Consider the following 15060-nt stretch of genomic DNA (forward strand, 5'->3'; position numbering starts at 1 on the left):
GGACCAACAACATGATGTGCCTTACGAAGCACAATAATTATCATCTTAAAAAAACCAAATGGATTTACATTTTTAATGTTAGTAGGCTAACCAGATTGTCAAGTACATGGAATGATTTTTCAATTTATGTGACCCATCAGGGCATCACACCATGGATCTTTAGTTCGAGAGAGTCCAACTCTAACCTGCGCGCCACGATAAGCGTTTATCGCGTCATTTTATCGATATCTTTAAGATATATCATGGCCCAGCCCCGCTGGCATCCGAAGTGATAAATGAGAAGAATACAACGCCCTACAAACAAAATATCTCAGACAATACATTCGAAAATAAGAACAAAGCATTCCTGGCAAGTTGAGTGAACATGAGCTTTATTATTTTAATGTAGGCTACGCTCGAAGGGCGGGCCGGGTGCCAAAGTTGTCGACTCAAAGTTAGCGCTTCAATGTAAGACAAATTCAGTACTGACCCGAGCCAGTAAACTTTGGCTTAGCCGTGGGGCCATTGAATTAGCGGGCTTTCGTTCGTTCGTTCGTTTCAGCCGAAAGACGTCCACTGCTGGACAAAGGCCTCCCCCAAGGATTTCCACGAAGACCGATCCTGCGCCGCTCGCATCCAGACACCTCCCGCGACCTTCACCAGATCGTCGGTCCACCTAGTGGGAGGCCTGCCCACGCTACGTCTTCCGGCTCGTGGTCGCCACTCAAGAACTTTCCTGCCCCAGCGGCCATCAGCTCTACGAGCTATGTGCCTCGCCCACTGCCACTTTATTTTAGCGATTCTGCGGGCTATATCAGTAACTCTGGTTCTCCTACGGATCTCATCATTTCTGATTCAATCACGTAGGGAAACTCCGGCCGGGCTTTATCTTGGATGTAATGTAACTTCAGCATGCTAATCCGTAGGTAGGCATCCGCTGGGCAGGGCACATAGTACGCAGAACTGACGGCCGATGGGGCAGCAAGGTTCTGGAGTGGAGGCCGCGTACCGGAAAACGTAGCGTGTGACGTTCACCCACAAGGTGGACCAACGACATCATAAAGGTAGCAGGAAGGCGCTGGACGCAGGCCGCTACCAACGTGGCAACATGGAAAGCATTGGGGGTGGCCTATGTTCAGCAGTGGACGTCCTATGGCTGAGATGATGATGGAATGTAACTCCTCTAAAAATTTTAAAGGCAATCTTAGACTTAGGGGTGCCTTCAAATTAGAGGCGAGGTAGTGGTGCTATAACTGCGCTTCTAGAAATTATATGAAAACTAGTAGTGGTGCGGCAAGCGGGCCTCAGTGGCGTCACTGCAGCGCTTCCTCACGCCTCTAATTTGAAGGCGCCTTTAAGAGGCCAAGTGATAATTTATAAGAAACTAGCGGCCGCCCGCGACTTCGTACGCGTGGATCCTGTTTTATCCCCTTTTCCCGAATTTTCTTTGCTATAAACCTCACGGAGCCCGAGACCTTTCCAACGAATGCAAAACCGTGGAAATCGGTTCGTGCGTTCTGGAGTTACAGCGTCAGGGAGGAAAACCCGACTTATTTTTATACACCGTGTTACTTTGCATTCTAGCCATATTCACAGAGATAAAAGTAGGTAACAATACCTATTATTTAAGATAAACAAGAGACTCCCATAAAGAAAGTACACTAAGATTTTAGTAAATTTGGTTTTTCAGTACAAATTGGAATAAACCAATTTTGTCTCGCACGTTCTACAGGTGCAAGTGGAATAAACCTAGTGGGCGTGGCCTAGTTCTTAATTTTATGGCTTTGGGTACCAGCCTTTTTATCCAGTCATAATAACTATTTTAAAATACTCTTCAGTTGATTTCAGATTTTCCTTTCTACTTTACGGGCTTTGGACCGTCAAAAATACGTAATAATTAATAGGGTTTCAATTAATTTACAACATTGTACCCTATTTTTACAAATTAATAAATTAAGTATGAAATTAAATCACCTTATTCACAATTAATTATTTATTCATAAGTTCCTACTTACAAAGTTTACGTACTGCGAAGCAAGTGTTCAAAGTGTCCTCCGTTCTGATGAAGGCACAGTCTAGCACGGCGAAGCGTAGGTTTTTCGCTTAAGTTTTCGCAACACATAAACGTTTTGTATCACAGTTTCACTAAAACAATCCTTTCATGTAACGCGTTTACACTGTTTATCTCTTCTGCGCATACCAGTCGTTTCAAGTCAGTGTCAGGTCCGAGGATCGTGGTGGCCAAGCTACTGGACCCCTCGTCCAATCCACTGTTCACCAAACGTATTATTCGCGCACTTGACGTCCTTATTGTGGGGGAGCACCATCCTGCTGGTAGTAGAGCATTTGGTGTAACGCTAAGGGTACGTCATCAAGCATTTCGTTAAGACGTCTTGCAGACACTCCAAGCACCATTTTGATTAAATTATTCGTTGTTTGAATACACTTCAGTCATTTTTGTATTATTTATAACGTGATTTGTGTTTGATGGATTTCTCAGTTTTTTACAAGTGTCAAAAAGACATTTTAAAGACAATAGATTGCAATAGATATTTAAAAATACAATAAAAAGTAAAAAAGTCTCCATCGCCATCGCCAACAAGTGATGTGCATGCGTTACGATAATTAGTGGTGTGTTTAACATATTGTCGATAAAATAAAATACTCAAGATTAAAAAAAATTTTTTTCGGGCATTATTTTTTTACGGATTTGTGTTCAGTATCAGTAATATAGTAACCTCTGTAAATATGGCAAGAATGCAAAGTAACACCCTGTATAGTAGACTAGATGGAGACGTTTTGTAGTAGTTGTGGGATTTATCGTTAAGGTTTTCTCGTAATAATATGTTCCATAATGAAACGTAACTGTACTCGGAGGCGACAATACCCTCAGATTGCTGCCTTGAGAGGTTTTTTATTCACCCCATTTTTAAGGCGTTATAACGTAATAACCCTTCAAATCACAATCGACATTGAAGAATAATGAATAAATAATTTTTAATTTCTTATAGTATTACTATACACAAGTATTTTTCTAAAATTTGAGCTGCGCTAGATTGGTATTAATAAACGATGAGAAAAATCTTACCTCTACATTTTAGTTGAAATAACAAGTAAAATTACTTTCATTTCAGAACAGACTGAAGGTAAATTGGTAAAACACACAAAAAGGAAAAATATTACGAAAATCCCTTATTGTTTCTGAAACCTAATAAGGAATTTGCTAGTAAAATATTTTATGTAGCAAACTTTTCCAATCAAGAAGCGAAGATCAACAGAAACTCCCCTCGAGTTGCCAAAATATACTGAAGTGTCTTTGACTGAATTATATCATTTATCGTAAAGATTGTTAAGTTTCTTCAGAGATAATGGGTTTAATTAAATTTTAATATTAATCCATTCATAGCAAGCTTTACACAAAACTTAGCGAGTTAAGTCAAAATTAAATTGGAATTATTAAATGTTTCATTTGACATTGCAGATTTGAATCAATTTTATTTTAGAATCTAATAAAGACTGATTGAGATTTCTTTTGTAGTATTATTTTAAGATATAGAAAAAAAAGAACAATAGTTATCTAAACGTAGACAATAGTAGCATCTAAAACTCAATTTAAGCCCACTGAAAACTCAGAAAAATCTGTAGTAAGCCTTGATAAAGCTGATTAAGAGAAAAAAAAACTTTATTTGATAAGTACAAGCGGGCTTTTGAAACAATTTCATTGTTTCGCAAAAAACCTTTATAGTATAATACCCGCGAGTCGCGTAGCCACTGTCGAAAAACAAACCAACATTCGGCTAGATGAAGGGTGACCAACATTTGCGGATATTGTTTCTAAAACACTAAAGAAAAAATAATAATTATTAATATCTAACATGCTGATTAGGATTGAAGTCTGTTATGTAAACTAGTACTAAACTAACCATAGTTTGACCATCAGCTTTAGTACTAAAGTATTTTATTGAAATGTAAATGGTATATTGACATAATATTTTTCTTCTTTTCGTGTCGACAACAAAGTCTACACAGTGTCAGCCCAAAATTGTCACAAGAGTGGCGTTGTCAGCAGCACTCATCAAATCCTCCTGAGTGCAGTTGCTTGGGCACTCAGGGCACGACATCAGGTGCTTCATCGACTGGGGATCAAAACCGCACCTGCACTCCATAACATATTAAGTATTGACATATTAATGTAGTGACTCTATTATTTCTCACAACGCAATTGGCTGAATGATTGTAACGTCACACTGTACAAGTTACCTCGCATCTGAAATTAATGTATGGGTCACCCTAGTTAAACATGTCCTTGGCTCATACATGGAAAAGAAAAATCTTGCCTATCAAAAAAGCTGATAACTGAAAAAAAAAACATAACAAAATCCAACCAAAATTGTGATACACAAAGCAATTTATCATTAACAATAATGGAACTCTATGAGAACAAAAACCAGCCAATACTCCTGAATCACGAAACCGTGGACGCCCCAACCAACGCCCAGTCTTTGGGCTTTTTAAACAAAAATCGACAACAAAAGGGGAAGCAATTACTGGTGCCTTGTAAATAATGTGCCAAAATAAAATACGAAGCTACGGTGCTGACAACAAAAGTACCACTGGGTTTTATCGCGGCTATTTATCCTTTTTTGTGCGTATTTACATATAAAAGCTTTCAATTCCGCGTCGAATTAATCTGGGTAATTGCCGTTTAAATAATATTAATTCTAAACTTTGCTTTTTTGAACCTGATGGAACATAAAATTGATCACAAATATTTAGTTATGCTTTGCATATTTGAACGAAGTAACTGGTTATTAAAATTGAATGCAAAGTTTTCATTACTCTACTTGAAATTAAGTTGTATTATTGACGAATGAAATGCTCCATGCATTGATAAAAATAAATCAATGCTGCAACACAACTTTCATTGAGACATAACCATCCTCCTTTACTCTTACAATAAAATTACTTCTTATTTATAATACAGTATAAGCTTTGCTGAGTTTAGGAGTAGAGGCGCAGTGTAAAAATAATGTCCAAGGTAATTTAATTATTTACTAGCGACTTCGTACGCGTGGATCCCGTTTTACCCTTAGGGGTAGAGTTTCGTAAAATCCGTTCTTAGTAAGCTCTTACGTTCCAAAAGGAACCCCCATGCAAAATTTGAGACATAGCACTTGTAGTTTCTGAGATTTCGTAATGAGTGAGTCAGTCCATCAGTAATGTGCCTCAAGCAGGTCCTCCCTGAGGTCCAAGAGGGCGCTTAAGAGTTATAGGGATTATTTATTTACTTGTTAGCAATAAAACACACCGGTTTTAAAGATGTCAAAAAATTTGTCAATGACAAAAAATATATGGCAAAAGAAAAGAGTAAATTATAATTATTAGAAAAACCCTAAAAAGAACGTAGCGTTCTGCACAAGTGACCCTTCGTTTTTATAGATATAGAAGATTATGCCTTCTAATAATAAAGTTCAAACTTAATATTGAGTGCTTTTTTAGCGTTTTTTCCGCGTATTTAGTGGCCACACGAACTCCTGAAGCGTGCGGTTACTGACGGCAGAACTCCCTCCATCGGCCGATATGGGCCTCAGAAAACTGGTTAAGACGACATAAGACCCGGGATTCGGTGGAGTACTTTCTGGAATAAGTTGTTTATTCTGTTATGTATTGCGAAATAAGTGTAAAATAGAATTAGAGTAGGTCGTGGCTAAAATGAATGTAAAAAGGTAGCAAGTAAGATTTTACTTATAGAAAACTTAATGGAGACAACACATACCTAATATGTCTTTATCAGACGAAAATATTACTTCAAAACTATGCCAAATCGAAAGATACAAAGTGGAGGTTTAATCGAGAAACCTAATCTACAACGGCTCATTTCATATATTTAAAAATGAAAACATAATATAAAAGCTATGAGCCACCATTTGTTTATAACCACGACTGTAGCACAACTCAGGTGAATCGTCAAGCTGTGGCTTACTCATAATTTAAGGCTATATTCTGTCATTATACATGTGCACTTATTCTAGCTTTAACCATGTTTTATGCAAATAAACAATTATTATATTCTATTCTATAGCATACGGAGGAGAATAAGAACAATGTCAAGTTGATTGCGAGCCTCAAAAGCGCTAGAATGCCCTATTAAAATTTAAAAGGTAGAGGTGAATTCAAGAGAGATGGAAAATTTATTCCCTCACTTAAGTACATAATAATAATAATAAATACACTTTATTGCACACCAAAGATAAGAACAGAAAGAAAAGGAACACACAAGGTACAACTAGGCGGTCTTATCGCTATAAAGCACATTATAATACACTACACTACATACAACGTACAAAATATGTAAGTGTGTGTGTTGTAACCTAAAAATACAGTTAAAATAGTCCGGCGAAGTATACCGAAGCCTTGTAGGCTACTTTTATTAAATCAGAAAATTGTGGGTATATTTTCCCTAAATATACCTAAACCGGCTCGCTGGAAAATGTTATGAAGGAAAACACGGTACGAATAACACCGTAGGTACACTGAAAGTAATGTGCTATTTGAAAATTCTTATGTGCACTCTTGTAACGTTAACAAAACTAAAATTATATAGCCTGAGTAATTTTTTTTGTCTTTATGTGTAGAAGCGGTTACCTACTTAGTCTATGGACTACACCTGCAATATGCCCTTGCCCTCAGTATTAAAAATAAACACATAAAATAGGTTTAAAGAACATTTATTTCTCATTAAAAACATTACAGTCACTTACATGAGAAATTAACAAATTTTATGTAGGTAGATAATTCACAAGTTGTCCAATAGCCAGAACAAGCAGATGTACTTCTGCGGGAATCGTCCTATATCTCTCGTCTAATCCTAATCGGAAATAAGTATTTAAAGACTTGAAACTGGAAATTGAATTTCCTTAATTTTCAATTAAATTTTCACGCTGTTCTAATTTTGGCCTTCTCCTATATTCGAGAGAGAAATTCATTACATACAATAACATAATAATCATAATAGTCGTTCAAAATAACGCATTGTCACGAGTACCCGAAATACAATTCATAGTTCATGAGGGTCTTCCAAGCCCGGAGATTCCGGAATCGGGATCAAACGGCTACAATGAGATGAATTTAATACCCCGTTCAAAATAATCCGGATCTGTTCGCCGCAGATATACGTAGTATGTCTGTTACAGTGGACTGAGAATGTAGAGGGTTTTAAGTCAAAATAAAAATAAATAAATAAATATAAATATCCTTGGACATTTTACACTGCGCTTCTAGTCCCAAACTAAGCAAAGCTTGTACTATGGGTACTAGACAACGGATATAAACATACTTAAATACTTTTTTTTTGTAAATACATACATATTATACATAGAAAACACCAAAACACAAATTGTTGCAATAATTCGACACAAAACATTTGAGAAGTGCTGAGAAGGAGCGCCGCAACAAACTCAGTCACCACTGTATGCTTGGTTTGTCGTTCGGTATATCAATCTAAAAACTGAATTATCTTGTGAATTTATGACTGGTAATATTTTGATACAAAGACTGTCACTGTAAAATTAATAAATGCTTGTAAAGTATAGAAAAGTAGAAAGATGAAAAGTGTTTAAAATGATTATGAATTTAGTGATAAGTCATGAAAACAATTTGTTTTTGGATCAAGGGTTTTTTATGCAGAACAAGTACTTACATAATTTGGTCGCAATCTCACCTGATATTAAGTGAGATACAGTCTACTCAAGAAAAAATCTGTATTTTAATTATTTAATAAAAAAAGAAAACTCAGGTATTTAATATAATATCCATTGTATTAAAACGTAATACTGGAACCTTCTTAAACTGTCTCTACTATGGCCAAGATTCAAAGTACGTTTTAATATAATATTATATTATATTATACATAGTTATAGACGGTGACAATGGTATTCAGATCGCTTTGACTACTTATTTATTTACCGTTCAAAGGTTTTAGAAGGCTCGCATATAAAGAGATAGCAAGCAATAGAGAATTCGTTTTTGTATTCAAACGAAAGAAATATCGTTTTTGGGGAGGAAAATGGATTACTTAGGTGTAGCAGAAAAAAGGTAATAATATAATTTTTCTTCTTCATAACTGTTAACACTTTTAACAGAGTGTAGTTGATGTTATGTTTTGGTGACCAGTGTATGTTGCTCATTTAACGATATTTTGCCATCTTCATCTGTTGGTGGCCAAATTAATTATTTGTGTTTTCTTTTTTTATAAAAATAATTAACAAATACTTCGTTGTTTGTACAAAAAACCACAAAGTAAATTCACATTAAGCTTGAAAGAGAGAAAATGAACTGACTGAACCAAAAACACAACTTATTTATAAAACACAATCAAAAAGGACTGTCAAAGAAAACATTCCAGCATTAATATTTAAGCCTTTGATCCTCGTTAACTCACATAATACAGAATTCATTGTCTGTGACCGACATGACAGTTAATGTGTTAAAGAGCATTAACGTACAAACAATTTGTTTTTATCGTACTACCTTCCATTCCGCAACAATTACTATAAATGTATTTTGTGCGGAAAGTTTTATATTTTAAAAAAGCTGCAACTGGCGCAGCTTCCGTGGCAACTTTGGAACTAGTTTTATACTTTCGTCTAGTTATCTTTCTTTTTAAGTTTTTAAAGCAAAAAACGGGCTTGAAGCACTCCGTGGCTGAGTCATTGGAACGAAAATGAAATATAAAGTTCTTGGCGCTATCTTTCGCACGTGTTAAGTGCACTATCTTTCACATAGTGAAATCATAATATGGTTTATTTTAGAAGATAATAATATCAATATAGTACAGTTAAGTCCTGTGTATTATTGTCGAATAAAACAATTTAACCAATAAGAACCTCGTTCACCATCTCTGAGTAAAGTATCAAGTACCTACGCTGATCGTTGCTTAAAGTCACGAGTAGTTAACTAAACCATGACACTGAAAAGTCTGACGCCCTAGTGATATACGGCCCGGGCGTATTCACAAACGATGCTTGCTTAAGTGAAGCAGCAAATCGAACGCACAGCGTTGAATAAAGCTCTGTGGTTATATAGTAATGTTTGTGAATACGGGCGTTAGTCTCCATTGCAGAATAACGACTGTCCCTAATTAGGGACAGTCGTTCCGTTCCGTTTCGTTCCGTTTTTACCGTTATATTATTCCGTTAAAAAACTAAGGGCAATCGAAGGACTTTGCCTAAACTCCCCACGCTTGTATTAGGTTGTTATTCTCAGGAACTACTGGTCCGATTTTAAAAATGCTTTTTGTGTTGGATAGCCCGTTAATTGAGGAAGGCTTTAGGCTATAACATCATCATATAGCCAATAGGGACGGAGCAGTAAAGAAAAATTTTGTAAAAAGGGGAAATATTCCAACAATTTTCACCCGTATGAAATCGCGGGAACAGCTAGTCATTTTATATCAACATAGTTACAAAACTATCGGCCAATACAGTCCAGATAGTTCCACGTATCAATTGATTCAGTGAATGAGGGATTAGGGATTATCCTTGTCGCGTGACCTTACAGCCCTCGCGCGTCCTACACACACACACAACGACAGTCCATGTACTTAACTACACTCGGTGTCAAATAAATCGCACCTCCCGCGACAAACACTTTCAAGTGTATGATTCTCCACTTCCCACCAATATTGGTATCATTTGAAAGCAGTTCTAAGCTTTATTTCATTAAAGGAAAGGTAGGGAAACCCCAAAAATGTGTCTTTGACCCAAAAAGTCACATTTATGGTACATGTTAATCGTTTATTAAGAAATTAAATACAATTTTCTTTAAGTTTATTTATTGGGCTTTCAAATAACACCAATATTGATGGAGAACCGTGTTTGTTAGAAGAAAATCTTAAAAGTAGTTGTTGCAGGAGGTGCGATTTATTTGACACCGAGTGTACATAATGTACACACAGCTGGGGGCACTTTTACGTCCACACTCGCAGGTGTGAGTGTTGACACATTTCAAGACAAGTGGGAATAAACGACATCGGAATACTCGACCGCACTTCACTTCTAAAACGGGTGAAAATTATGTAGGGTTTTCGAAGTGATGATGTCACTCCTCTTCTATTTTTTTTGTGGGAGGAAAATTTTAAATTAATTTATGTTAATCCCATAAAAGTAGAAATAAGGTATTTATTCCTCCTACCACGTTATAATGAGAAACCAACTTTTTCTTTCTCTGGAAGAAATATTCTAGATGTTAATTGTCGGTTGAAAGATTTTTTGAGTAAATATTTAGTTGTATTAAGTACTATTTCCCAAAAATAAAAACATAAGACTAAAAATGTTTGTTGAAAAACTCGCACTTATTAAACCACATCGTGTCACGGTGTTTAGCTTTATGTACTGTCGACTCTACATACTGTTATATACAAGACATAACGTGCAAGTCGTAGTAGAAGGAGCCTCTGCCGGAGCTTAAAGATCTGGAGTACCCAGCTTGTATGTGATCCAGGAGTCATACACCGAGCTGACCAGCCCCAAGCCGCATGATGAGCCTCTAACTAAAGTGTGTCGACGGCTGGACGGCGTGGCGTGGGTCAGCAAGCACACGCCCGAGGCGGCTCCTCGCGGGGAGTCCGTGGATAAGGAGCCGCTATAAGCCCACGCATCCCCAGAAATAAACAACATTCGGAAAATGGATGTAAATCTTCGTTATTAAGAAGCGATTTAACGACCGAAATCTGGTGCGACACATTAATACAAGAGCCATAAAGCAACGGTCGATTGCTCTTCTAGGTTCATTAGTTTTATGTTCGCTTATTTGGGCCCTGTTATTGTGATTGTGGGATGTTATTGTGTTTGCGAGATGTTATTAATTTCCCGAAAGGACATTACTTGTTTATCGTGGAAAGGATAAATAAGAATGTCCTTTTTCCTGTATTTCATGAAGAATCAAACATGTTGACAATGAAAAAATATTTAAGGAATAAATAGGTGGGACGTTCACCCACAAGATGGACTGACGACCTCATGAAAGTAGCAGGAAGGCTAAGGATGCAGGCTGCTACAACCGGGCTATGTGGAAATCATTGAGGGCCTATGTTCAGTAGTGGACGTCCAGTGTCTGAAATGATGATGGTGATAAAATGGGTGATCAAGAACAATGTGCACGTTACACAATACATAAATATATCATACAATATGCGAAAGTAACCCTGTCTGTCTGTAACGCTTTCACGCCTAAACCACTGAAACCATTTTGATGAAAAATGGTATAGAGATAGTTCAAGTCCCGGTAAAGGATATAGGATAGTTTTTATATCGGTTTTTGAAACAGGGACACGCGCGACCTTGTTTTTCTGTGACAGACAAAATTTAAAAAAAAAATGTAGTAGATTGTATTCGAGGAAAACCCTTTGAAGAAAAACCCATGTATCTGACAATACCTACATTGTTGTAGCGGTGTGGTAGGTTAAAATATATTGATACACGGACGTACAAAAGCGCTTTTATAAAGCCTAACAGCGAAAAATAATTACAGTATGACGTAAAAGAGGGTAATGTATTTATTTTTTACTTTTACAGCGTACAATATTGCTTACGTAAAAACCAAAAGGTATACTTTCACATGAGTTAGGTATATTATCATATTTCAATATAATAATATGTAATAGAGATAGATGACTTTTTAGGCTGAGTTGCACCACCTAACTTTAACCGTGACTATGACGATAACCGGAGTATTTTGTAATGGAGGTTGATAGATTTTTGACGTTTGTCAAAGTTAAAGTAAGGTGGTGCAAGCCAGCCTTAGTCTGTTTACTCTATCTCTCATAACAACTGAAATACTTTAGCTGAGTTGCACCACCTAACTTTGACAGCAACTATAACGAATAACGGTGTTTTTTGTACGGAGTCTTATATGTTTCTTGTCAAAGTTAAAGTAAGATGGTGCAACCCAGCCTTATAGTTTTCAAGAGCGGTGACAAATGTTACCTTAATAAAAACACGTTACAACAAAAATGATAACACCAACTTTTAGATGATTACTTCGCTAAAATGTAGAGGTACTTATGTACCTACTTACTGAATTATAAGAAATCTCTATAATAAATTGTTTTATACTGTCATTAAATCATAAAAGTTATACGACTTTCCTCAGTAGTCGACAAACAATTAGTGAGTAGGTTTTCTCAAGATGTTTTTCCTTTTGTTCTCGTTGTCTGCGATTGTTTTTTTAGTTTGTTTGTTGTTTATGTTTACTCAAGTAGTGTTTATAAGTTAATGTTTAGACAACAGATTGCGTTGCTATGATGATTTCCTTTTTAGCTTTACTTTTATCTGCTCCTGGTTTCGTCCGATGGTTGAATAAACAGAGGCTATGGACTCTCTATAGGTTCGAGTCAAATTATGAACTTATGAACTTCAAAGGTTCATGTGTCACTCTGTGTGTCCACGCGCACTGCGAGACCTCATAGTAACGTTTGTGAATACAGGCCTCAAATAACCAATCTATGCATTTATATCCGATTTGGTTAGAATTTGCAGGCTAAAATGAATAAAAAATAAACATGATTCTATATTTCGGAGGACACGTCAAGCTTTCATTCAAATTGGCGGCTCACCAGGTTTGACACCTTAAAATGTTGCTTAGCTACCCTCTGTAGTTTCGGAAAATTGTATTGTGAAATCAATTCAGAATAGGCATCTAGTGAAATATCGCTGTACACCTATACAAACTGTATGTAATTGCTTATCAAAAAATGTAGAGAAAATCTTTAAAATAAAATGGATGAATGCTACTCTAATATTACTAGATTTTATTTTTAGGCAGTGAGCCAACATAGTACTCTTACTTATAAGAGCAACCATTTAGCACGTTTATCTATCTTTACACAAACGTTTACTTTACTGTGCTATTTTGTGGTAGTTGCTAGCCCTAGAAGTTTACTTCGACTTTGGCCTATGGACATAGATTCAATTCCTGGAGGGGCCAAAATTTGGTAGTACTAACATCCTCAACTGGTTTTTATTGAACAGTTTTGCTTTAAATTCTAAGTAGATACTTTATTTTTCTAAGATAACACATACAAGAATATATTGAGTGTCAAAGTTTAAGCGGATAAGATAAATTACACGTTAAAAAATATAAACGTCAAACATTATTATTATACCTAAAAGGAAATGCCTTCATTTGTTTTAAAATATTTGCAGCACCTAGTTCCCTCAAAAATGCTCAATATTCATATAAAAATACCCCAAACTTGAAAATAAAGGTACTTAGTAGATACCTTTGTAGGCGGTTTTCAGGCTCTAATAGTTTCTAAAGGTAAGCCATGTAATTAATTAATTACACAAGGTAAATTTTACCTTAATAAATTAAAAAAACTGTAACTTTTTTGTTTATAGAGGTAAATGTACCCGTTCATGCATTTAAGACTAACATTTTTCTATCTAAAGAGTGATAAATAAGAAATGTAATTAAATACATTAATTATAACAAACTTTGAAAGTAATAACGAGAGATTAATTCAACAATTTTCAGTCAACATTTTCAGGTGACGATTTTCTCACGTGCTCACAAAATCAACAAACATAGATCTTTTACAATACACATAAAAATACTTACAACAAAACACAAGAGCACATCCATAACACACACCCACAAACACAATCCGGGTCTCGTTTGCCCGGGTCGCGGTGCACCGGCGTGCGGTCGCGGCGGGAGCCTGCGTCACTCTGCCGACCGGGTGCGAGTATACTCGTGTATACTCGTGTATATACGTGTATACTTGTGTTCTTAGGACCCAACGGCTTTTAAGTTGGACGATTGGGACGGTGTGAACGTAACGGGGGACGTTCCTGAGAAGTTTTTGAGATTGGGCGTGCTTTTGAATGGTTTGTGATGACGTGTATATGAAACGAAGCTGATAATCGGTGAATCTTAGGATAGATTCAAGTATTTTATTTATCATTTAACCTCAATTACACTCGATTTTACCTAAGGGTAGAATCATACTTTAATTAATCGTATTTATACAGACCCGTATCACGAAACTACGCGAAGTTCAAAACTCTTTGTCAGTACTAAACTCAAGCAAAGATTTTGCCCTTTATTCATTATAGAGTTAATAATAAATGGGACTGAAAAATACTGAATGCTTACGGTAGAGAGTGTAAGTAATTATACGTCTCTACTTATTACCAAAAGGTGTGTTCCATTGACGAAAATTGAATTGCTTACTTAAGTGAAGCAGCATATCGAACGCACACCGTTGAATAGAGTTCTGTGATTGGTTCGTGTGTCACCCTGTGCGTCTACGCGCACTATGAGACCTCATAGTAATGTTTGTGAATACGGGCGTAAGTATCTTCCTTTGATACACATTCATGTGTACATACAGACTAGGCTACAAATGTTTTTAGATTTTATAGGACCTATTTTGTAAGTAAAATGTATCCAATGTACTGTAAATCCGTACAATTTTCATTATTCGTGCACAAACAGGCAATTTCCAATTCAATTACATCCACTTTTTGTTCGTAAAGTTTTTCGTTTTGCGAAAAAATAAAACTCAATTGCTACATGATATTTTTTGCGCCGTGATTCTTTGCTGGAATTAGAAAATGTATGTTAACATCTATTCAAGTAGTATGAAAATGAGAGAAAGAAAAATGTATTACAACGAACCATCAAATTAAGTAAGGCCTAAATAAGGACTTTAACAAAACCTTGGAGGAGGCCTTTGTCCAGCAGTGGACGTCATTCGGCTGGAATGAACGAACGAACGAAGGAATGTTTCAGGACACTTTAAATACGCGTCCCAAATATCTTGCCCTACCACTATTTTATTTTATGTGACAGGAGGCAAACGAGCAAATGGATCACCTGATGGTAAGTGATTACCGTCGCCCATAGACACCCGCAGTCTCAGGGGCGTTACAGGTGCGTTGCCGGCCTTTAAGGTGAAGATACGCTCTCTTCTTGAAAGCTTGCAGGTCGTATCCGTCCGGAAACACCGCATACGACCATTTCGGGACAACATATAGGGTGGTGCTGAAAAGAAGTCTTCTTCTTTGCCTGGCCAATTCT

The 15060-nt window shown here is 36.5% G+C and overlaps 1 protein-coding gene across 1 annotated transcript in view; it reads right to left on the reverse strand.

Moving 5' to 3' along the window:
* The window catches only part of LOC135081320 (leucine-rich repeat-containing protein 24-like), a 62897-nt gene extending 49201 nt beyond the window's left edge, over window positions 1–13696 (reverse strand). Inside the window, exon 1 of the mRNA XM_063976043.1 lies at window positions 13597–13696. The gene's annotated coding sequence lies outside the window, so the exon portion shown is untranslated. The remainder of the gene's footprint in view (window positions 1–13596) is intronic.
* Window positions 13697–15060: the final 1364 nt, after the last annotated feature.

This window comes from Ostrinia nubilalis, chromosome 19, assembly GCF_963855985.1.
Source record: "Ostrinia nubilalis chromosome 19, ilOstNubi1.1, whole genome shotgun sequence".
Classification (NCBI taxonomy): Eukaryota; Metazoa; Arthropoda; class Insecta; order Lepidoptera; family Crambidae; genus Ostrinia; species Ostrinia nubilalis.